The sequence below is a fragment of the Dermacentor variabilis genome, chromosome 3, assembly GCF_050947875.1.
Source record: "Dermacentor variabilis isolate Ectoservices chromosome 3, ASM5094787v1, whole genome shotgun sequence".
Classification (NCBI taxonomy): Eukaryota; Metazoa; Arthropoda; class Arachnida; order Ixodida; family Ixodidae; genus Dermacentor; species Dermacentor variabilis.
This window is the reverse complement of record NC_134570.1, coordinates 149,124,330-149,146,631: the sequence shown is the minus strand read 5'-3', so window position 1 is coordinate 149,146,631 and position 22,302 is coordinate 149,124,330. Positions and strand designations below refer to the sequence as shown.

The window sequence follows — 22,302 nt, the reverse complement described above, 5'->3', positions numbered from 1 at the left end:
CAGGAAAGCGGAAAGCACAGCAAGTTTACCACTGTAATCTGCTCAAACCTTATAGACAAAGGGAAGCAGTGGTGTGCATGATGGTAAACGTTCCTGAAGAGCTTCCGGTCGAGCTTCCGGGACTAGGCTCAGTGACGAACAGGGAAGACACCGGTCAAGTCATTAGTGACCTTATCAGTAAAGCACCGCTGTCGCCCGAGCAGAAAACCGAACTACACCAGCTATTACAAGAGTTTCAAGGTCTGTTCTCTGAGAGGCCTGGTAGGACTTCTGTACTTACTCATGATATAGAACTTACCTCCACAGAGCCAGTACGATCCAAGGCGTATCGGGTGTCACCCCGCCAGAGCGATATTATGGAGGCTGAGGTAAAGAAAATGCTACAGCTCGGTGTTATTGAGGCAGGTGAGAGTGATTATACCTCCCCTTTGATTTTAGTTGAGGTACCGGGCAAGGAACCTCGTCCTTGCGTCGACTACCGCAGGCTTAATTCCATCACTAAGGATCAAATTTATCCGATCCCTAACATCGAGGAGCGCCTTGAGAAAGTTAGTAGCGCTCAGTTTATTTCCACCCTAGATCTTGTCAGGGGTTATTGGCAGGTTCCACTTACAGAAGAGGCTAGTAGGTATGCGGCGTTCATTTCACCAATGGGAACATTCCGTCCTAAAGTGTTGAGTTTTGGTTTGAAGAACGCGCCATACTGTTTTTCAAGTCTCATGGATAAAGTGTTGCGGGGACAGCAAGAATTCGCTTTACCGTATCTAGACGACGTAGCGATATTCTCCGCATCCTGGTCTGAGCATATGACACACTTGCGGGCAGTGCTAACCCGCCTGCGCGAAGCAGGCTTGACAGTAAAGGCTCCTAAGTGCCAGTTAGCACAGGCCGAGGTTGTCTACCTCGGTCACGTGATTGGTCAGGGTCGTCGCCGCCCCTCTGAAATAAAAGTGGCCGCTGTGCGAGACTTTCCGCAACCGCGCACCAAGACCGATATTCGGTCGTTCTTGGGTGTCGCCGGCTACTATCAGAGGTACATCCCTAGGTACTCTGATATCGCGGCTCCCCTGACGGATGCTCTAAGAAAGACAGAGCCTCAAACAGTCGTCTGGGACGAGACAAAGGAAAGAGCTTTTAGCGCCCTAAAGAGTGCCCTAACAAGCCAGCCTGTGCTACGATCGCCAGACTATACAAAAGAGTTCATTGTTCAGTGCGATGCTAGTGAGCGAGGCATGGGCGTTGTACTGTGCCAACGGGAAAATGAAGAAGTAGAACACCCCGTCCTGTATGCTAGTCGTAAGCTGACCAGTCGTGAGCAGGCGTATAGCGCCACCGAGAAAGAGTGTGCGTGTCTCGTGTGGGCCGTTCAGAAATTGTCATGCTATCTAGCCGGCTCGAGGTTTATCATTGAGACGGATCACTGCCCTCTCCAATGGCTGCAGACCATCTCTCCCAAAAATGGCCGCCTCCTGCGCTGGAGCCTCGCTTTACAACAATATTCCTTTGAGGTGCGTTACAAAAAGGGGAGTCTCAACGGTAACGCCGATGGCTTAAGTCGAAGCCCCTAACGTAGGAATCAGCCTCAAAATTGTTTGTTACTGATGTTTTTCTTCCTGAGGCAGGATTTTTTTTAACATATTGCTTTTGTTTAGTGTTTCAAAGTGATGATATGCTTTCTAGTGCAATTTTTCAATTTGTGGACGCGTTCTGAGTGATGCTAGACTACTGTAAGGAACTAGGCAGTGGTATAAAAAGGGGAAAGAGCCTGGCAGGGCTTAGTGAGGGTTGTGCCGTGCTTGCTGACTGAGCGGTTGAGTTTTCAGCGTAGTTCTAACGCTTGCCGGGAACGAGAACAAAAATGTGAACTCTCCCGAAGTCACTTTGCAGTGTCCCGTGCGAACCTGAACGAGAGAACGAGGCCTTCTCTGTGCGCTGCGCTCAAGAAACGTCAAGGGACGCCCGACTTCGGTTATGAGCATCATCGAGCGACATCCCTCCGGACAGCGGATGCAGTCCCCTGTCCATCGGGATCTCCTTCCCCCGGCGGGGCGGTCTGTTGCGTTTCGCCTGCGACACGTGGTTTTGCCGGCGCATCTGCGGCGGGGCGGCAGACATTTTGGCCCGATCGTCGTCGCCGCAACACTCATCGCCAGGTGTTTCCAGGCGCGTCTGCGGCGATGCGACCGCCTAGGGATCCTCCTCGCATTCCAGTCATTGTGCCCGAAACAGGCGATGCCAAAGCAGGGATCTCATTCCAGTTATTGGGCCCGAAACAGGCGATGCCAAAGCAGGGATCTCGTTCCAGTCATTGTGCCCGAAACAGGCGATGCCAAAGCAGGGATCTCATTCCAGTTATTGGGCCCGAAACAGGCGATGCCAAAGCAGGGATCTCGTTCCAGTCATTGTGCCCGAAACAGGCGATGCCAAAGCAGGGACCATCTTCTCGTTACAGTCATTGTGTCCGACCGGCAGCGCCACGACCAGGTGCTACGAGATCGTGCGCAGCGCCACGACCGGGTGCTACGAGATCGTGCGCAGCGCCACGACAGGGTGCTACGAGATCGTGCGCAGCGCCACGACAGTGTGCGTCACCATTAGCCCATTGTACATTCACGTGCTCGTCTTTTGAGGGGTTCCTTCTTGCCCTCAACTGCGAGAGTATAAAAACAGCTGCCCCCGGACGCCAAAAGGAGGGCTCCGATTTCTTCTGTTGAGTGAAGTGCTCTCCCGTCTCTCTACTACGGTCAAACCTGACCGCCAACTCTTTGCGATGTTAAAATAAACAAGTTGTTTCGTTGTTACCAGTCGACTCATGCTTTGCCTGGACCTTCGGATGCTTCCAGTTGTACCCCAGGCCGCCAGGCCAACGCTACCCTTGGGGCTTGCGACCCAGGTACAACCACGGGCGTCAGCGCCGAGTTCCCATCCGATCGCTCCAGTGTCGCGATCCCAAACAGTACGCAAGACACCCGCATGGAAAGCAACGACACTGACGGCATCAAGACGCCAAGCCAGCGCGACGGCGTCCAGTCAGGAAGCGGCGTCGCAGCCGCACCTCGTAGCGGCGGCAGCACCCGAAAGGGCGCACAAAACGGCAACAATGGACACACGCCCCCCCAGGAAGGCGCGAGACAGCAGAGCACCGAGCCGACGCCTGGCTCGAGTCGAGAGGAGGCGGGAGAAGGGAAGGACGCTGGCGGAAGCCCGAGCCAATGGTGGGATAAAACAGGCGATGAAGATGGGCAGGAAGTCACCACTGACCCCCGCGCAACCAACGATACAAGGAGAAGCAGCAGTTCGGCCGCGCACTCGGGCCACAAAGCAGGGGGCGAGGAAGACGCCCAAGCTCAAGACCAGCTTCCTCGTACAGAGCCTGTTACCCAGCAGCAGGCAGCTGCTCGACCAGCAACACGGAGTAGCCCCAAGGGGCGGCGAGAACGGGGGGACAGGCGGGGCGCCCGACGAGGTTCCGAGGCGAGCACCGACGGGACGACCCTCCTGGAAGCCGAAACGTCGTCGACGTCGTCATCAGACGAGCCGAGCGCGCTCGTGACATAGACGAGGAGGCGCCAGAGTCTCCGAGTGGCGAGAGCAGCGACGACCTGCGCAGGCGCGACTCACGCACCGGACACAGCCGAGCAGCGCACAGCGATGTACGCCAGCAGCCCGAGACACTCGGCCACGGCAACACCGTGACTCCCTCAGTCTCGGCGGAACACGGAACGGAGAGGCCGCACGGGAGCGCCAAGAAACCTAGGCGCGACGACAGTGGTGAACGGCGGTTGGACTGGTCCGCCGATACGGAATGGACAGACCTAACGCCCGGGCGACGTGACAGTGAACCAGGGTCTGTCGACGCAATGGATGCGGACGACAGTGACTTTTATTAGGTACGTGAGCGACAAAGATGCTTTCGCCTTTTTCTGTTCGCGGCAGTTTGTGTACCATGTCCATAGCTAGGTCTATGACTACTGTTCCGTCATCGGTTGCGCGGCCAGCCCGTAGCGGCGCCGGACGAGCTGAGAACTCAACTGTTTTTTTTTTCTTTTTTTCTTCTCATGGTTCGAATAGTTACCTGTGCGGTTGTGTTCTCGCCGCTGCTTAGGAGGGCATACGACGAGAGCTGTGTGTGGGCGCGTCTTTTCGATGTCTCGCTCATCGGAGCGGGTTTATCTTCCACGCAACGCTGCTCTCTTGGGGCGGGAGTGGCGGCTCGGCCGGCGGAACGAGCATGGCGTATGGCTGCTCTGACCGGCGTGGCATTGCCAGCCCGTTCACGTAGCTTCTTCGTCCACGCGGAGGTTGTTTCATGTGCGGAAGCAGCAACATAGACGCAGGTCCGCGCCAAAATGCTTGTCTTGCTCGTTACGTGGTTTTCTCTTTTTTCCTTTTCTCGCAGTTTGTCACTTGTGCGGGCGTGTCCCCGCTGTCATCGAACGGATGCCGACGGGTTTTTTTTTTTTTTTTTTTTTTTTGTGGGGCGTTCCCTGTTCACTGGCGAAACTGTTTTGTTCGGGCCCACTTGTGTGGCACGTTTTCCCAGCGCGGCTGCAGATAGATAGACGCAAGTTTGGCGTCTAAAATGCACATTTATCATTATTGATTTCGCGCCATAGTGCAACAACTGGCCTTGGAGGCACTCGGGCCAGCCGATGCCCGCCGTGGTATACACGCGCCTCGGGCGCTTTAGTGGGTCGGCAGTCGCAGCGTGCAACCGGCCTATCATTTATTGCCCAACATTGTATCATCCGTTAGTGTAGAGGGGTTCAGCCACCCATCACTGCATGTCATTATTGAAATGTGTATTACGTGAATGTGTTCTTTTTTTTTTCTTTTTAGGCAACAGGTATGTTGCTACATGTGTATGATTGTTAGGTGCCTAATTGCTGACACTAGTGGGTCAGCGGCCGTAGCGTGCAATCAGCCACGCCCCCCCCCTTTTTTTTGTTTTTCTTTTTTACACTCTATAATATATAAGGTTATAGCACCTATCAATGCATAGCCAAGCTGATGAATTGTCTTAAGTGGATGTGTATTCTTTAGGCAACAACATGTTGCCACATGTGTATTATCATGACTGGTTTGCTGTTCCGCTTTACCATAGCGCACATAACTCCATACCAAAGGGCACGAGCACTTTTTGCAGCAAGGGAACGGTTCTTTTTCATGTATCATGCTCATTCACTGACAGCCGACCAGACCAGGCGATGGTGTGTAAAGCTTAGTACTGTCCGAGAAGGCCCACTTGTTAAAATCGAATTAACAATGTCCGCAATTTAGTCCTCTCTTTTACCAAACCATGCCATTAAATATAGTTACGTGGAATGTGAGGGGACTTAGTAGCATAGCTAAGCAGAAAACAGTGGCAAGAGTTGCCAGAAAATTACACTGCGACATTCTATGTCTGCAGGAAACGAACATAGACTCCATAGCGAAAGTGAAGAGCCTCGAAAGGCAATTCCGGGCCAAAGGGTTCTTCTCGTTTCCCACACATCAAGCGTGCGGGGCCGGTGTCATAATATTTAATTGGTCACTTCTAAACGGATGCCATTTCAGTTTCGACCCCGAGGGTCGCATGGTGGTACTCGACTTCGAGTACCACACAGAAAAATTCCGACTTATAAACATTTATGCACCACTTAGAAGCCCGGCAATGGCCAGCTTTTATAAACAGCTGAACCCTTTGTTCCTGGAACGAAAACATTTCATACTTACAGCAGATTTTAACTGTGTTCTCAACAACCTCACAGATAGATCAGGCCCTTCTAAAGAGCGGGTTGACACATACATCACTGAACTTCAAAAACTGGTGCAACAGTTCGATTTAGCAGACGCGTACGTGTTACGACACGGTCAAACTTTCCAACACACGTGGTGCCGAGGTGATGTACAGGCTCGCTTGGACCGCGCCTATGCTTCTCCTTCTTTGATTCCCTCGATCGTGGACTGCAAGGCAGTGGAGCTTCCTCCGTTCGCCTTAGACATCTCAGACCACAGGCCGGTGCAGTTGATCTGCGAAATGAAAGATAGAGTATTCTTTTCCCATCTGTGGCGAGTGGATAATAAGCTTTTCCACGACGAAACGGCCATGGCCAGTCTCCGTAACCGCTTAGCGGCGACGATGAACACGGGAACTGGGACGAGCTCAAACGATCATGGAGGGAGATCTGCACAGATGAAGGAAAAAAGCTTAAGCACAGGCACTCCGACTTAATCAGACATACATTGCATCGCATCCGGATCGTACAGCGGGGCCAACCGTCCTCACTGTTGATGAAGACCTATCTGAACGACCTTAAGACGAGATTAACGCGGCTGAGGAATTTAACGTCTTCTGTCTCGTCATTTCCAGCAAGGCATTTACCAAGCTCTCATCCAGAAGTGCTTAACTATGTAAGCAGTCGCAGATTGAGTCGGATTAAAAACAAGGACTTCAGTCAACAGGACATTTTAAGGTTTCACGCGCATTTTGAGAGCCTCTCCACCCACGAGCTTGAGCTCAAGTTGGATAGTGTACTTGGCCACCCCTTCTTGGCGGACTTGCCACAACTCTCTCCCCAAGAATATTGTTACCTGGTTACCCCAATCTCAATAGAGGAGCTCTCACGAGCACTACACCACCTGCACAAAGGCTCAGCGCCAGGTCTCGACGGCCTTACAGCCGAATTCTACTCCACTTTTTGGGACCTCATAGGCCCGCAGTTGTGTGAGGTCCTTAATAGGTTCATAAGTTCGCACACTCTCCCACAATCGTTTAGACAGGGAAGGATTATTTTACTTCCCAAATCGGAAGAAGGCCTCGAGGATCCACGTAATTGGCGCCCTATTACGTTGCTGGGCACCGACTACAAGCTACTAACCACCGTACTGACGATGCGAGTGCAGGAGATCATGCCATCGTTAATACATTCTTGGCAATCCTGCTCCGTCTCAGGGCGTAATGTTCAAACTCTAAACATGCTCAACAGGGACATAATAGAGTACACTGGGGCAAGGCAAGCCAGAGGGTGGCTAACTTCTCTCGACCAAGCTCAAGCCTTCGACCGGGTGGAGCACACATACATATTTGCAGTTTTACTAGCCTTTGGGTTTCCCAGGCAGTTTGTGTACCTGATCATGGAACTGTACAGTGATGTCGGTAGCGACCTGACGATGAATCAGGAGATAGTAGCATCCTTTCATGCTTCACGCGGCGTGCGACAAGGCTGTCCGCTTTCACCCTTGCTTTTCGCCTTGACGATTGAACCATTCCTGTTACAAGTAGAAAAACACAAGAGCGTGCTGGGTTTACAGCTCCCAGGCAATTGTTCCGTAAAAGTCACGGCATATGCAGACGACGTGACTATTTATCAGAGAGACGAAGACAGTCTAGGCGTAGCCCTAGGAGTGTTCGCAGAGTACGCCTCCATCTCAGGCGCGAAACTCAATATCCAGAAAAGTAAGTCGCTCTGTTTGCACTCGTCGGCACCAACAACGCTGCATGGTGTTACAGTGGTAAACAGAATCCGCATACTAGGGATCGAGTACAATGCAAAGGGTCCATCAGTCGAGAGTTGGAAGACGGAACTCCACTCTTTCAAAGAGGAGGTGTCCCACGCCCTCAAGTTCAGCTTTCCCTTCGCTGTACGAAGGTACTTCGTTATGGGGGTTCTTACAGGCCGCTTGTGGTTTTTGGCCAACTCGGTGGTCGTACCCTACCAGATTGCCAGACAAGTGAAGTCGCAGATAATACGTTTCTTCTGGAATACCAAGACAGCCTTGGTGAAGTACGAGAATCTTGGCTTGCCAAGAGAGAAAGGTGGCTGGAACATCCCCTCGGTGGTTGTTTTGGCAGACATCTTTGCCCTTAAGACCACACTGAGAGTACTAGAATTGAGTCCGGACCACCCAGCAAGGAAGCTAGCTTGCTACTTCCTGGGTGTTCAAGGTCGCCTGTTTTCTCAGGCACAGATAACAGGTCCCAAAGCAGTAAACCCTTCAACCTTTTATAGGCATGTTATAGGCATCTTCAAGAGAATCTCTTCTCTAAGATTAGAAACGCCCCTCTTGGAGGTGAACAATACAGAACTAGCCCAAGAACTCTTGTTAACTTCGATAACCGACACAAAGAAAACTCAATTCCCATGGGTCTTGCTAACCCCCAGCTGGTTACCGGGCGACATTCAGGACGTCGTCTGGCGCTTTGGTTGGTCCGTCCTACCCACAGCGGACCGCATGTACAAGTGGCATTACACCAAAAGTGAACAATGTGTTAACTGCAAATTACATGAAGACAACAAACACGCCTTGCTTTTCTGTCAGGTAGCGAAAACGTTCTGGACCTTGTTGCGTAAAGCGTATGCTTCGTTAAAGATCCAAAGGTTTGTTAACCGTGGCCCGTGCCCGCATAACCATGTGGCTCGGCTCTTGATTGCCGTAGGGTTCTTTGTCCTGTGGGAGAACAGGGGGCTGGCTGTGAATCAGGGTAAGGCTCGGAAAAATCAGTGGAGGCTACTATCACGAATGTACACCGTAGTAATTGACCATTTGGAGACAGAGCTCTTCTTCTTGGGTGAAGAAGAGTTCCTTAAGAAGTGGTCATGCCCGTTTATTACACTCACGCATGGTAGAGTGAAATTTCAGTGCGCCCCAATTGAAGGGTTGCGCAAGACATGAAGTGTGCTGCTTGCGCCCATAGCAGGAATATAGAACCTGCCACATTCGTGTAAACCCATTATTGTAATGCACCATGTGAAATAGTGTGTTTGAATTTCACCATGTGAAATAGTGTGCTTGTCTGGAACCTGTCTGTGACCTTGACGATTGTAAACTGTCTGGAACCTGTATGATGTACCCTAGTCACGAATAAAATTCCTTATTCGCCTTTTACTAAAGATTACCGTGGGGAGGGACACTCCAATGATCCTATAGGCCAATTTTTGAGAGGCCTTGCCCGTTTGGGCAGGGCCTACCATTGCAATCAAAAGAAAGACTTACGTTGTTGATTGACGCAGATATCGATGAGCAAGCGTATCTTGTGTTATCGCAGTGGCCGACCGAGCGTAGGTACCCCTCATGTGCCTCATCCCGCAAGAATAGCGTTATTGTCAGAAAAGTGTAACGTGCGCCTGCGCGCGTCGTTGTCGGTGCACAGATCCGCAACAGCGTGGCGTATAGACGTAAACTGTTCAAAAGAACAATAATAATTTCGGAGAAAACGTTTTAAACAGAAGCAACTCGCGACCCGATATCTCAACTACTCAGAAGATCACATCCTGTGGCATATTAAGCTGCGCAGACTGGCCCTTGCGGTGAGTTGATTGCAGACTATTCATCCATTATTGTTCCTATTGAGAAACACTGAATTCGGTACAGAGTAATGTACTGAGTAAGATAGACTACGTCCGGCTGCGTGAAATATTAGAACGAACAGATATCATTACGGCATATGATAAACACGTTGATACCGAGTACAGGAAATTTCTAGATATACTTAAATGTGCCGTTGAACGGCGGTCTTTGCCGACCCATAAAGATACAGCTACCCAAAGTGTCCTTGGATGAATACTGAAATATTAACTTTGTAAACAGATAAGGATAAATGGTACCACAAATGGTTACAGTTCAGATCAAACGAATATTACATTACTCAATTTAAACGCTATCTAAAACTATCTATGTTTCCTATGAGGAAAAGCAAAAAAACAATGTGATTCATCTCTCATGAAGCAGGCACATGTAAATAAAAAAAAACAATGGGACACGCTAAACTACAGAATGGGCGTAGGATCGAACATCTCTACTTTCTATGAAACAGTTGACGAAGGTACAGTTGAATCATTTGGTACCTATTTTGCCTCCGTAGGGCCTATGGTACATGCACAAGTACATGCTGATGTTCTTTCAGTGAAAATGGCAGAGCGTGACAACAACACTTTTGCATTGCCTCACATAGAAATTGAAGAATTAGTTACAACAGTAAAAATCCCTTCAGTCGCTAAGGCGGCAGAACCAGATGCACTACCTGTTAGGCTGATAAAAAACAACTTTTATATGTTGGGAATCCATCTACTGCATATCTTTAATCATACGTTGGAAAATGAAGTGTATCCTGATGAACTGCAGGTGAAGACGGTCATACCTATCTTTAAGAGTGGTGAGCGTTCCGACATAGAAAAATACAGGCTGATACCGCTGCTAAATGCAATCAATAGTTTTTGTAAAGACACTTTGTAAGCGTATACAGCATTTTTAAAAGAAATGTAACATCATCTATCCTAACCAGCATGGCTTCAGGCCCCAAAGATCAACGTCTTCCGCAATTCCTGTTCTAACACAACTCATAAATACTGCACTGCATAATAAACCAGCTATAGTAATTTACTTAGATGTATCCAAAGCTTTCGATGCGGTACATCAGACAATACTGCAACAGAAATTGGAAACTTAGGGTCTGAAATGAAAGATTTGTAATCTAAAAAAAACGTTCTTTTTCAAATAGGAAACAATATGTTGCTGTAAACAATCTAACCTCTCTACCACAAAACACTATTTTCTGTGTTCTGCACGGTTCCTTGCTGGGCCTCTGTTTCTTTACAATAACGATCTTCCGTCAGGTCTGAAGGATTCTGAAGCTATTATGTATATCGATGACACAGCATTACTTTTCACAGGCGATAACTTAGAGGAACTGAATTGTAAATTTAATGAAGAACTTAGCGAAGTATCACAATGGTACATAAGTAATGAGCTGACTCTTTATAACCAGAAAATAAAGTACACCGTGCTTCACTCGCGAATAATATAAATTATCACCACGTTGCATCAATGATTACCAAAACAAGAATGTCCTCAGCGTGTCGCAATGCAAGTAATATCTTGGTGCTGTGTTTGAGTCTGATATGCACTGGAAGCAACAAATTATTAATGTCTGCTCCAAATTAACTCATGGCTGTCATGTATTACAAAGGGCTAGAGAGTGCTTTGGACTTTCGATTTCACGCGTTCTGTATTTCTCATTTGCGCCCAGCGATTTATGCTATTGCCTGTAAACGAGGGGCGAGACATACAAAACATATTGAGACCATGTTTGTCGCCTTCAATAATGTGCTATTCGTATAATAAATTATTGAAGAAGTACTCACTCCTGTATGTCACTTTTTGAACAGCTACGCATGTTACCCGTATCAATTTATTTAAATTGAAGATAGCTGAAGTAGTAAATACAATAAATAAGGTCAAATAACGAGCTGCCCCTAACTATGTTCAGATTATCAATGAAAAAACAAGAGCCGCTACAAACAGTCTGTTTACCTTGCCGCCTTCTCATAATACATACAGCCATAGACCTGTACAACGTAAAGGAGCCAACGTGTGTCATGAAGTTCCAAACGAAGTAATGGATACCAATGACATTTTGGCATCGTTAAAACATCTTTCCCTCATTACTACGAAACTATTGGAATGAAGAAGCGTGTAAATAAATTTACAAAAAAGAAAGGAACCAGCTTGTTTTTCTTTTTGATGCCCTGTCAGTGCTTTGGACATTCTTTGGACTTTGGACTCTCTGCTTTGGTCGAATATGCCACAAAGTTATATACTGAAGCTTGCCAATTTTCTTGCGTGTTACTGAAGTGTTTTGTGATTGAGCCCATTCACGAAAAAGTCGGCCAATATTATAGTACTTGTTTAGCGTGCGGACGCATCACTAGCCTTGAAGGCTATGGGTGGGACCAACTGCGTGTGTACTGGATTTTAGAACTAATAATAAAAAGTATCCGGTTAAAAAAAAAGTCATCCGCAAGCTTTTAAAACTTCGATGTTCAACACCAGATGGCGACTGCTGCGCATGAAAATGGCAGTCGTGCAGTTCAAGCAATCCTGGCTATTTTAACAATGTTATTAGCTTTTAAACGTGAATACGGCAACATGTAAAATTTCTCTATTAACAAGTACATGTAGAAAAGCCCAGTCAGAGATACACTTGCTAAATAATAACAAGAGTTGAGGTTTAAGCATGCAAATTTGAGAATAGCTTGAAGGTTCACCTGGCCAAGTAAGTGACACCATTTAGGAGACCAGCCTCGGACAGCATCGGTATCTTCATCGCTCAGGTCTCTCCTCAAATCCACGTATTAATCTTTCGCCTTTTACTAAAGATTACCGTGGGGAGGGACACTCCAATGAGCCTATAGGCCAATTTTTGAGAGGCCTTGCCCGTTTGGGCAGGGCCTACCATTGCAATCAAAAGAAAGACTTACGTTGTTGATTGACGCATATATCGATGAGCAAGCGTATCTTGTGTTATCGCAGTGGCCGACCGAGCGTAGGTACCCTTCATGTGCCTCATCCCGCAAGAATAGCGTTATTGTCAGAAAAGTGTAACGTGCGCCTGCGCGCGCCGTTGCCGATTCACAGATCCGCAACAGCGTGGCGTATAGACGTAAACTGTTCAAAAGGACAATAATAATTTCGGAGAAAACGTTTTAAACAGAAGCAACTCGCGACCCGATACCTCAACTACTCAGAAGATCACATCCTGTGGCATATTAAGCTGCGCAGACTGGCCCTTGCGGTGAGTTGATTGCAGACTATTCATCCATTATTGTTCCTATTGAGAAACACTGAATTCGGTACAGAGTAATGTACTGAGTAAGATAGACTACGTCCGGCTGCGTGAAATATTAGAACGAACAGATATCATTACGGCATATGATAAACACGTTGATACCGAGTACAGGAAATTTCTAAATATACTTAAATGTGCCGTTGAACGGCGGTCTTTGCCGACCCATAAACATACAGCTACCCAAAGTGTCCTTGGATGAATAGTGAAATATTAACTTTGTAAACAGATAAGGATATATGGTACCACAAATGGTTACAGTTCAGATCAAACGAATATTACATTACTCAATTTGAACGCTATCTAAAACTATCTATGTTTCCTATGAGGAAAAGCAAAAAAACAATGTGATTCATCTCTCATGAAGCAGGCGCATGTAAATAAAAAAGAAACATTGGGACACGCTAAATTACAGAATGGGCGTAGGATCGAACATCTCTACTTTCTATGAAACAGTTGACGAAGGTACAGTTGAATCATTTGGTACCTATTTTGCCTCCGTAGGGCCTATGGTACATGCACAAGTACATGCTGATGTTCTTTCAGTGAAAATGGCAGAGCGTGACAACAACACTTTTGCATTGCCTCACATAGAAATTGAAGAATTAGTTATAACAGTAAAAATCCCTTCAGTCGCTAAGGCGGCAGAACCAGATGCACTACCTGTTAGGCTGATAAAAAACAACTTTTATATGTTGGGAATCCATCTACTGCATATCTTAAATCATACGTTGGAAAATGAAGTGTATCCTGATGAACTGCAGGTGAAGACGGTCATACCTATCTTTAAGAGTGGTGAGCGATCCGACATAGAAAAATACAGGCTGATACCGCTGCTAAATGCAATCAATAGTTTTTGTAAAGACACTTTGTAAGCGTATACAGCATTTTTAAAAGAAATGTAACATCATCTATCCTAACCAGCATGGCTTCAGGCCCCAAAGATCAACGTCTTCCGCAATTCCTGTTCTAACACAACTCATAAATACTGCACTGCATAATAAACCAGCTATAGTAATTTACTTAGATGTATCCAAAGCTTTCGATGCGGTACATCAGACAATACTGCAACAGAAATTGGAAACTTAGGGTCTGAAATGAAAGATTTGTAATCTAAAAAAACGTTCTTTTTCAAATAGGAAACAATATGTTGCTGTAAACAATCTAACCTCTCTACCACAACACACTATTTTCTGTGTTCTGCACGGTTCCTTGCTGTGCCTCTGTTTCTTTACAATAACGATCTTCCGTCAGGTCTGAAGGATTCTGAAGCTATTATGTATATCGATGACACAGCATTACTTTTCACAGGCGATAACTTAGAGGAACTGAATTGTAAATTTAATGAAGAACTTAGCGAAGTATCACAATGGTTCATAAGTAATGAGCTGCCTCTTTATAACCAGAAAATAAAGTACACCGTGCTTCACTCGCGAATAATATAAATTATCACCACGTTGCATCAATGATTACCAAAACAAGAATGTCCTCAGCGTGTCGCAATGCAAGTAATATCTTGGTGCTGTGTTTGAGTCTGATATGCACTGGAAGCAACAAATTATTAATGTCTGCTCCAAATTAACTCATGGCTGTCATGTATTACAAAGGGCTAGAGAGTGCTTTGGACTTTCGATTTCACGCGTTCTGTATTTCTCATTTGCGCTCAGCGATTTATGCTATTGCCTGTAAACGAGGGGCGAGACATACAAAACATATTGAGACCATGTTTGTCGCCTTCAATAACGTGCTATTCGTATAATAAATTATTGAAGAAGTACTCACTCCTGTATGTCACTTTTTGAACAGCTACGCATGTTACCCGTATCAATTTATTTAAATTGAAGATAGCTGAAGTAGTAAATACAATAAATAAGGTCAAATAACGAGCTGCCCCTTACTATGTTCAGATTATCAATGAAAAAACAAGAGCCGCTACAAACAGTCTGTTTACCTTGCCGCCTTCTCATAATACATACAGCCATAGACCTGTACAACGTAAAGGAGCCAACGTGTGTCATGAAGTTCCAAACGAAGTAATGGATACCAATGACATTTTGGCATCGTTAAAACATCTTTCCCTCATTGCTACGAAACTATTGGAATGAAGAAGCGTGTAAATAAATTTACAAAAAAGAAAGGAACCAGCTTGTTTTTCTTTTTGATGCCCTGTCAGTGCTTTGGACATTCTTTGGACTTTGGACTCTCTGCTTTGGTCGAATATGCCACAAAGTTATATACTGAAGCTTGCCAATTTTCTTGCGTGTTACTGAAGTGTTTTGTGATTGAGCCCATTCACGAAAAAGTCGGCCAATATTATAGTACTTGTTTAGCGTGCGGACCCATCACTAGCCTTGAAGGCTATGGGTGGGACCAACTGCGTGTGTACTGGATTTTACAACTAATAATAAAAAGTATCCGGTTAAAAAAAAAGTCCTCCGCAAGCTTTTAAAACTTCGATGTTCAACACCAGATGGCGACTGCTGCGCATGAAAATGGCAGTCGTGCAGTGCAAGCAATCCTGGCTATTTTAACAATGTTATTAGCTTTTAAACGTGAATACGGCAACATGTAAAATTTCTCTATTAACAAGTACATGTAGAAAAGCCGAGTCAGAGATACACTTGCTAAATAATAACAAGAGTTGAGGTTTAAGCATGCAAATTTGAGAATAGCTTGAAGGTTCACCTGGCCAAATAAGTGACACCATTTAGGAGACCAGCCTCGGACAGCATCGGTATCCTTATCGCTCAGGTCTCTCCTCAAATCCACGTATTAATCTTTCGCCTTTTACTAAAGATTACCGTGGGGAGGGACACTCCAATGAGCCTATAGGCCAATTTTTGAGAGGCCTTGCCCGTTTGGGCAGGGCCTACCATTGCAATCAAAAGAAAGACTTACGTTGTTGATTGACGCAGATATCGATGAGCAAGCGTATCTTGTGTTATCGCAGTGGCCGACCGAGCGTAGGTACCCTTCATGTGCCTCATCCCGCAAGAATAGCGTTATTGTCAGAAAAGTGTAACGTGCGCCTGCGCGCGCCGTTGTCGATGCACAGATCCGCAACAGCGTGGCGTATAGACGTAAACTGTTCAAAAGAACAATAATAATTTCGGAGAAAACGTTTTAAACAGAAGCAACTCGCGACCCGATACCTCAACTACTCAGAAGATCACATCCTGTGGCATATTAAGCTGCGCAGACTGGCCCTTGCGGTGAGTTGATTGCAGACTATTCATCCGTTATTGTTCCTATTGAGAAACACTGAATTCGGTACAGAGTAATATACTGAGTAAGATAGACTACGTCCGGCTGCGTGAAATATTAGAACGAACAGATATCATTACGGCATATGATAAACACGTTGATACCGAGTACAGGAAATTTCTAAATATACTTAAATGTGCCGTTGAACGGCGGTCTTTGCCGACCCATAAAGATACAGCTACCCAAAGTGTCCTTGGATGAATAGTGAAATATTAACTTTGTAAACAGATAAGGATAAATGGTACCACAAATGGTTACAGTTCAGATCAAACGAATATTACATTACTCAATTTAAACGCTATCTGAAACTATCTATGTTTCCTATGAGGAAAAGCAAAAAAACAATGTGATTCATCTCTCATGAAGCAGGCGCATGTAAATAAAAAAAAACAATGGGACACGCTAAATTACAGAATGGGCGTAGGATCGAACATCTCTACTTTCTATGAAACAGTTGACGAAGGTACAGTTGAATCATTTGGTACCTATTTTGCCTCCGTAGGGCCTATGGTACATGCACAAGTACATGCTGATGTTCTTTCAGTGAAAATGGCAGAGCGTGACAACAACACTTTTGCATTGCCTCATATAGAAATTGAAGAATTAGTTACAACAGTAAAAATCCCTTCAGTCGCTAAGGCGGCAGAACCAGATGCACTACCTGTTAGGCTGATAAAAAACAACTTTTATATGTTGGGAATCCATCTACTGCATATCTTAAATCATACGTTGGAAAATGAAGTGTATCCTGATGAACTGCAGGTGAAGACGGTCATACCTATCTTTAAGAGTGGTGAGCGATCCGACATAGAAAAATACAGGCTGATACAGCTGCTAAATGCAATCAATAGTTTTTGTAAAGACACTTTGTAAGCGTATACAGCATTTTTAAAAGAAATGTAACATCATCTATCCTAACCAGCATGGCTTCAGGCCCCAAAGATCAACGTCTTCCGCAATTCCTGTTCTAACACAACTCATAAATACTGCACTGCATAATAAACCAGCTATAGTAATTTACTTAGATGTATCCAAAGCTTTCGATGCGGTAGATCAGACAATACTGCAACAGAAATTGGAAACTTAGGGTCTTAAATGAAAGATTTGTAATCTAAAAGAACGTTCTTTTTCAAATAGGAAACAATATGTTGCTGTAAACAATCTAACCTCTCTACCACAAAACACTATTTTCTGTGTTCTGCACGGTTCCTTGCTGGGCCTCTGTTTCTTTACAATAACGATCTTCCGTCAGGTCTGAAGGATTCTGAAGCTATTATGTATATCGATGACACAGCATTACTTTTCACAGGCGATAACTTAGTGGAACTGAATTGTAAATTTAATGAAGAACTTAGCGAAGTATCACAATGGTACATAAGTAATGAGCTGACTCTTTATAACCAGAAAATAAAGTACACCGTGCTTCAATCGCGAATAATATAAATTATCACCACGTTGCATCAATGATTACCAAAACAAGAATGTCCTCAGCGTGTCGCAATGCAAGTAATATCTTGGTGCTGTGTTTGAGTCTGATATGCACTGGAAGCAACAAATTATTAATGTCTGCTCCAAATTAACTCATGGCTGTCATGTATTACAAAGGGCTAGAGAGTGCTTTGGACTTTCGATTTCACGCGTTCTGTATTTCTCATTTGCGCTCAGCGATTTATGCTATTGCCTGTAAACGAGGGGCGAGACATACAAAACATATTGAGACCATGTTTGTCGCCTTCAATAACGTGCTATTCGTATAATAAATTATTGAAGAAGTACTCACTCCTGTATGTCACTTTTTGAACAGCTACGCATGTTACCCGTATCAATTTATTTAAATTGAAGATAGCTGAAGTAGTAAATACAATAAATAAGGTCAAACAACGAGCTGCCCCTTACTATGTTCAGATTATCAATGAAAAAACAAGAGCCGCTACAAACAGTCTGTTTACCTTGCCGCCTTCTCATAATACATACAGCCATAGACCTGTACAACGTAAAGGAGCCAACGTGTGTCATGAAGTTCCAAACGAAGTAATGGATACCAATGACATTTTGGCATCGTTAAAACATCTTTCCCTCATTACTACGAAACTATTGGAATGAAGAAGCGTGTAAATAAATTTACAAAAAAGAAAGGAACCAGCTTGTTTTTCTTTTTGATGCCCTGTCAGTGCTTTGGACATTCTTTGGACTTTGGACTCTCTGCTTTGGTCGAATATGCCACAAAGTTATATACTGAAGCTTGCCAATTTTCTTGCGTGTTACTGAAGTGTTTTGTGATTGAGCCCATTCACGAAAAAGTCGGCCAATATTATAGTACTTGTTTAGCGTGCGGACCCATCACTAGCCTTGAAGGCTATGGGTGGGACCAACTGCGTGTGTACTGGATTTTACAACTAATAATAAAAAGTATCCGGTTAAAAAAAAAGTCCTCCGCAAGCTTTTAAAACTTCGATGTTCAACACCAGATGGCGACTGCTGCGCATGAAAATGGCAGTCGTGCAGTGCAAGATATCCTGGCTATTTTAACAATGTTATTAGCTTTTAAACGTGAATACGGCAACATGTAAAATTTCTCTATTAACAAGTACATGTAGAAAAGCCCAGTCAGAGATACACTTGCTAAATAATAACAAGAGTTGAGGTTTAAGCATGCAAATTTGAGAATAGCTTGAAGGTTCACCTGGCCAAATAAGTGACACCATTTAGGAGACCAGCCTCGGACAGCATCGGTATCCTTATCGCTCAGGTCTCTCCTCAAATCCACGTATTAATCTTTCGCCTTTTACTAAAGATTATCGTGGGGAGGGACACTCCAATGAGCCTATAGGCCAATTTTTGAGAGGCCTTGCCCGTTTGGGCAGGGCCTACCATTGCAATCAAAAGAAAGACTTACGTTGTTGATTGACGCAGATATCGATGAGCAAGCGTATCTTGTGTTATCGCAGTGGCCGACCGAGCGTAGGTACCCTTCATGTGCCTCATCCCGCAAGAATAGCGTTATTGTCAGAAAAGTGTAACGTGCGCCTGCGCGCGCCGTTGTCGATGCACAGATCCGCAACAGCGTGGCGTATAGACGTAAACTGTTCAAAAGAACAATAATAATTTCGGAGAAAACGTTTTAAACAGAAGCAACTCGCGACCCGATACCTCAACTACTCAGAAGATCACATCCTGTGGCATATTAAGCTGCGCAGACTGGCCCTTGCGGTGAGTTGATTGCAGACTATTCATCCGTTATTGTTCCTATTGAGAAACACTGAATTCGGTACAGAGTAATATACTGAGTAAGATAGACTACGTCCGGCTGCGTGAAATATTAGAACGAACAGATATCATTACGGCATATGATAAACACGTTGATACCGAGTACAGGAAATTTCTAAATATACTTAAATGTGCCGTTGAACGGCGGTCTTTGCCGACCCATAAAGATACAGCTACCCAAAGTGTCCTTGGATGAATAGTGAAATATTAACTTTGTAAACAGAAAAGGATAAATGGTACCACAAATGGTTACAGTTCAGATCAAACGAATATTACATTACTCAATTTAAACGCTATCTGAAACTATCTATGTTTCCTATGAGGAAAAGCAAAAAAACAATGTGATTCATCTCTCATGAAGCAGGCGCATGTAAATAAAAAAAACAATGGGACACGCTAAATTACAGAATGGGCGTAGGATCGAACATCTCTACTTTCTATGAAACAGTTGACGAAGGTACAGTTGAATCATTTGGTACCTATTTTGCCTCCGTAGGGCCTATGGTACATGCACAAGTACATGCTGATGTTCTTTCAGTGAAAATGGCAGAGCGTGACAACAACACTTTTGCATTGCCTCATATAGAAATTGAAGAATTAGTTACAACAGTAAAAATCCCTTCAGTCGCTAAGGCGGCAGAACCAGATGCACTACCTGTTAGGCTGATAAAAAACAACTTTTATATGTTGGGAATCCATCTACTGCATATCTTAAATCATACGTTGGAAAATGAAGTGTATCCTGATGAACTGCAGGTGAAGACGGTCATACCTATCTTTAAGAGTGGTGAGCGATCCGACATAGAAAAATACAGGCTGATACCGCTGCTAAATGCAATCAATAGTTTTTGTAAAGACACTTTGTAAGCGTATACAGCATTTTTAAAAGAAATGTAACATCATCTATCCTAACCAGCATGGCTTCAGGCCCCAAAGATCAACGTCTTCCGCAATTCCTGTTCTAACACAACTCATAAATACTGCACTGCATAATAAACCAGCTATAGTAATTTACTTAGATGTATCCAAAGCTTTCGATGCGGTAGATCAGACAATACTGCAACAGAAATTGGAAACTTAGGGTCTGAAATGAAAAATTTGTAATCTAAAAAAACGTTCTTTTTCAAATAGGAAACAATATGTTGCTGTAAACAATCTAACCTCTCTACCACAAAACACTATTTTCTGTGTTCTGCACGGTTCCTTGCTGGGCCTCTGTTTCTTTACAATAACGATCTTCCCTCAGTTCTGAAGGATTCTGAAGCTATTATGCATATCGATGACACAGCATTACTTTTCACAGGCGATAACTTAGAAGAACTGAATTGTAAATTTACTGAAGAACTTAGCGAAGTATCACAAGGGTACATAAGTAATGAGCTGACTCTTTATAACCAGAAAATAAAGTACACCGTGCTTCACTCGCGAATAATATAAATTATCACCACGTTGCATCAATGATTACCAAAACAAGAATGTCCGCAGCGTGTCGCAATGCAAGTAATATCTTGGTGCTGTGTTTGAGTCTGATATGCACTGGAAGCAACAAATTATTAATGTCTGCTCCAAATTAACTCATGGCTGTCATGTATTACAAAGGGCTAGAGAGTGCTTCGGACTTCCGATTTTACGCGTTCTGTATTTCTCATTTGCGCTCAGCGATTTATGCTATTGCCTGTAAACGAGGGGCGAGACATACAAAACATATTGAGATCATGTTTGTCGCCTTCAATAACGTGCTATTCGTATAATAAATTATTGAAGAAGTACTCACTCCTGTATGTCACTTTTTGAACAGCTACGCATGTTACCCGTATCAATTTATTTAAATTGAAGATAGCTGAAGTAGTAAATACAATAAATAAGGTCAAATAACGAGCTGCCCCTTACTATGTTCAGATTATCAATGGAAAAACAAGAGCCGCTACAAACAGTCTGTTTACCTTGCCGCCTTCTCATAATACATACAGCCATAGACCTGTACAACGTAAAGGAGCCAACGTGTGTCATGAAGTTCCAAACGAAGTAATGGATACCAATGACATTTTGGCATCGTTAAAACATCTTTCCCTCATTACTACGAAACTATTGGAATGAAGAAGCGTGTAAATAAATTTACAAAAAAGAAAGGAACCAGCTTGTTTTTCTTTTTGATGCCCTGTCAGTGCTTTGGACATTCTTTGGACTTTGGACTCTCTGCTTTGGTCGAATATGCCACAAAGTTATATACTGAAGCTTGCCAATTTTCTTGCGTGTTACTGAAGTGTTTTGTGATTGAGCCCATTCACGAAAAAGTCGGCCAATATTATAGTACTTGTTTAGCGTGCGGACCCATCACTAGCCTTGAAGGCTATGGGTGGGACCAACTGCGTGTGTACTGGATTTTAGAACTAATAATAAAAAGTATCCGGTTAAAAAAAAAATGTCCTCCGCAAGCATTTAAAACTTCGATGTGCAACACCAGATGGCGACTGCTGCGCATGAAAATGGCAGTCGTGCAGTGCAAGCAATCCTGGCTATTTTAACAATGTTATTAGCTTTTAAACGTGAATACGGCAACATGTAAAATTTCTCTATTAACAAGTACATGTAGAAAAGCCCAGTCAGAGATACACTTGCTAAATAATAACAAGAGTTGAGGTTTAAGCATGCAAATTTGAGAATAGCTTGAAGGCTCACCTGGCCAAGTAAGTGACACCATTTAGGAGACCAGCCTCGGACAGCATCGGTATCTTCATCGCTCAGGTCTCTCCTCAAATCCACGTATTAATCTTTCGCCTTTTACTAAAGATTACCGTGGGGAGGGACACTCCAATGAGCCTATAGGCCAATTTTTGAGAGGCCTTGCCCGTTTGGGCAGGGCCTACCATTGCAATCAAAAGAAAGACTTACGTTGTTGATTGACGCAGATATCGATGAGCAAGCGTATCTTGTGTTATCGCAGTGGCCGACCGAGCGTAGGTACCCTTCATGTGCCTCATCCCGCAAGAATAGCGTTATTGTCAGAAAAGTGTAACGTGCGCCTGCGCGCGCCGTTGTCGATGCACAGATCCGCAACAGCGTGGCGTATAGACGTAAACTGTTCAAAAGAACAATAATAATTTCGGAGAAAACGTTTTAAACAGAAGCAACTCGCGACCCGATACCTCAACTACTCAGAAGATCAC

At 44.6% G+C, this 22,302-nt stretch overlaps 4 non-coding genes across 4 annotated transcripts; all 4 read left to right on the top strand.

Moving 5' to 3' along the window:
* The first annotated feature begins 12,084 nt into the window (after positions 1-12,084).
* On the top strand, positions 12,085-12,210 carry LOC142576871 (U5 spliceosomal RNA). The gene has a single exon (XR_012826992.1). It is a non-coding gene; the product is annotated as a U5 spliceosomal RNA (small nuclear RNA).
* A 3,137-nt stretch (positions 12,211-15,347) lies between these two features.
* On the top strand, positions 15,348-15,473 carry LOC142576870 (U5 spliceosomal RNA). Its single transcript, XR_012826991.1, has one exon. It is a non-coding gene; the product is annotated as a U5 spliceosomal RNA (small nuclear RNA).
* Positions 15,474-18,609: 3,136 nt separating this feature from the next.
* On the top strand, positions 18,610-18,735 carry LOC142576905 (U5 spliceosomal RNA). The gene has a single exon (XR_012827021.1). It is a non-coding gene; the product is annotated as a U5 spliceosomal RNA (small nuclear RNA).
* A 3,137-nt stretch (positions 18,736-21,872) lies between these two features.
* On the top strand, positions 21,873-21,998 carry LOC142576869 (U5 spliceosomal RNA). The gene has a single exon (XR_012826990.1). It is a non-coding gene; the product is annotated as a U5 spliceosomal RNA (small nuclear RNA).
* Positions 21,999-22,302: the final 304 nt, after the last annotated feature.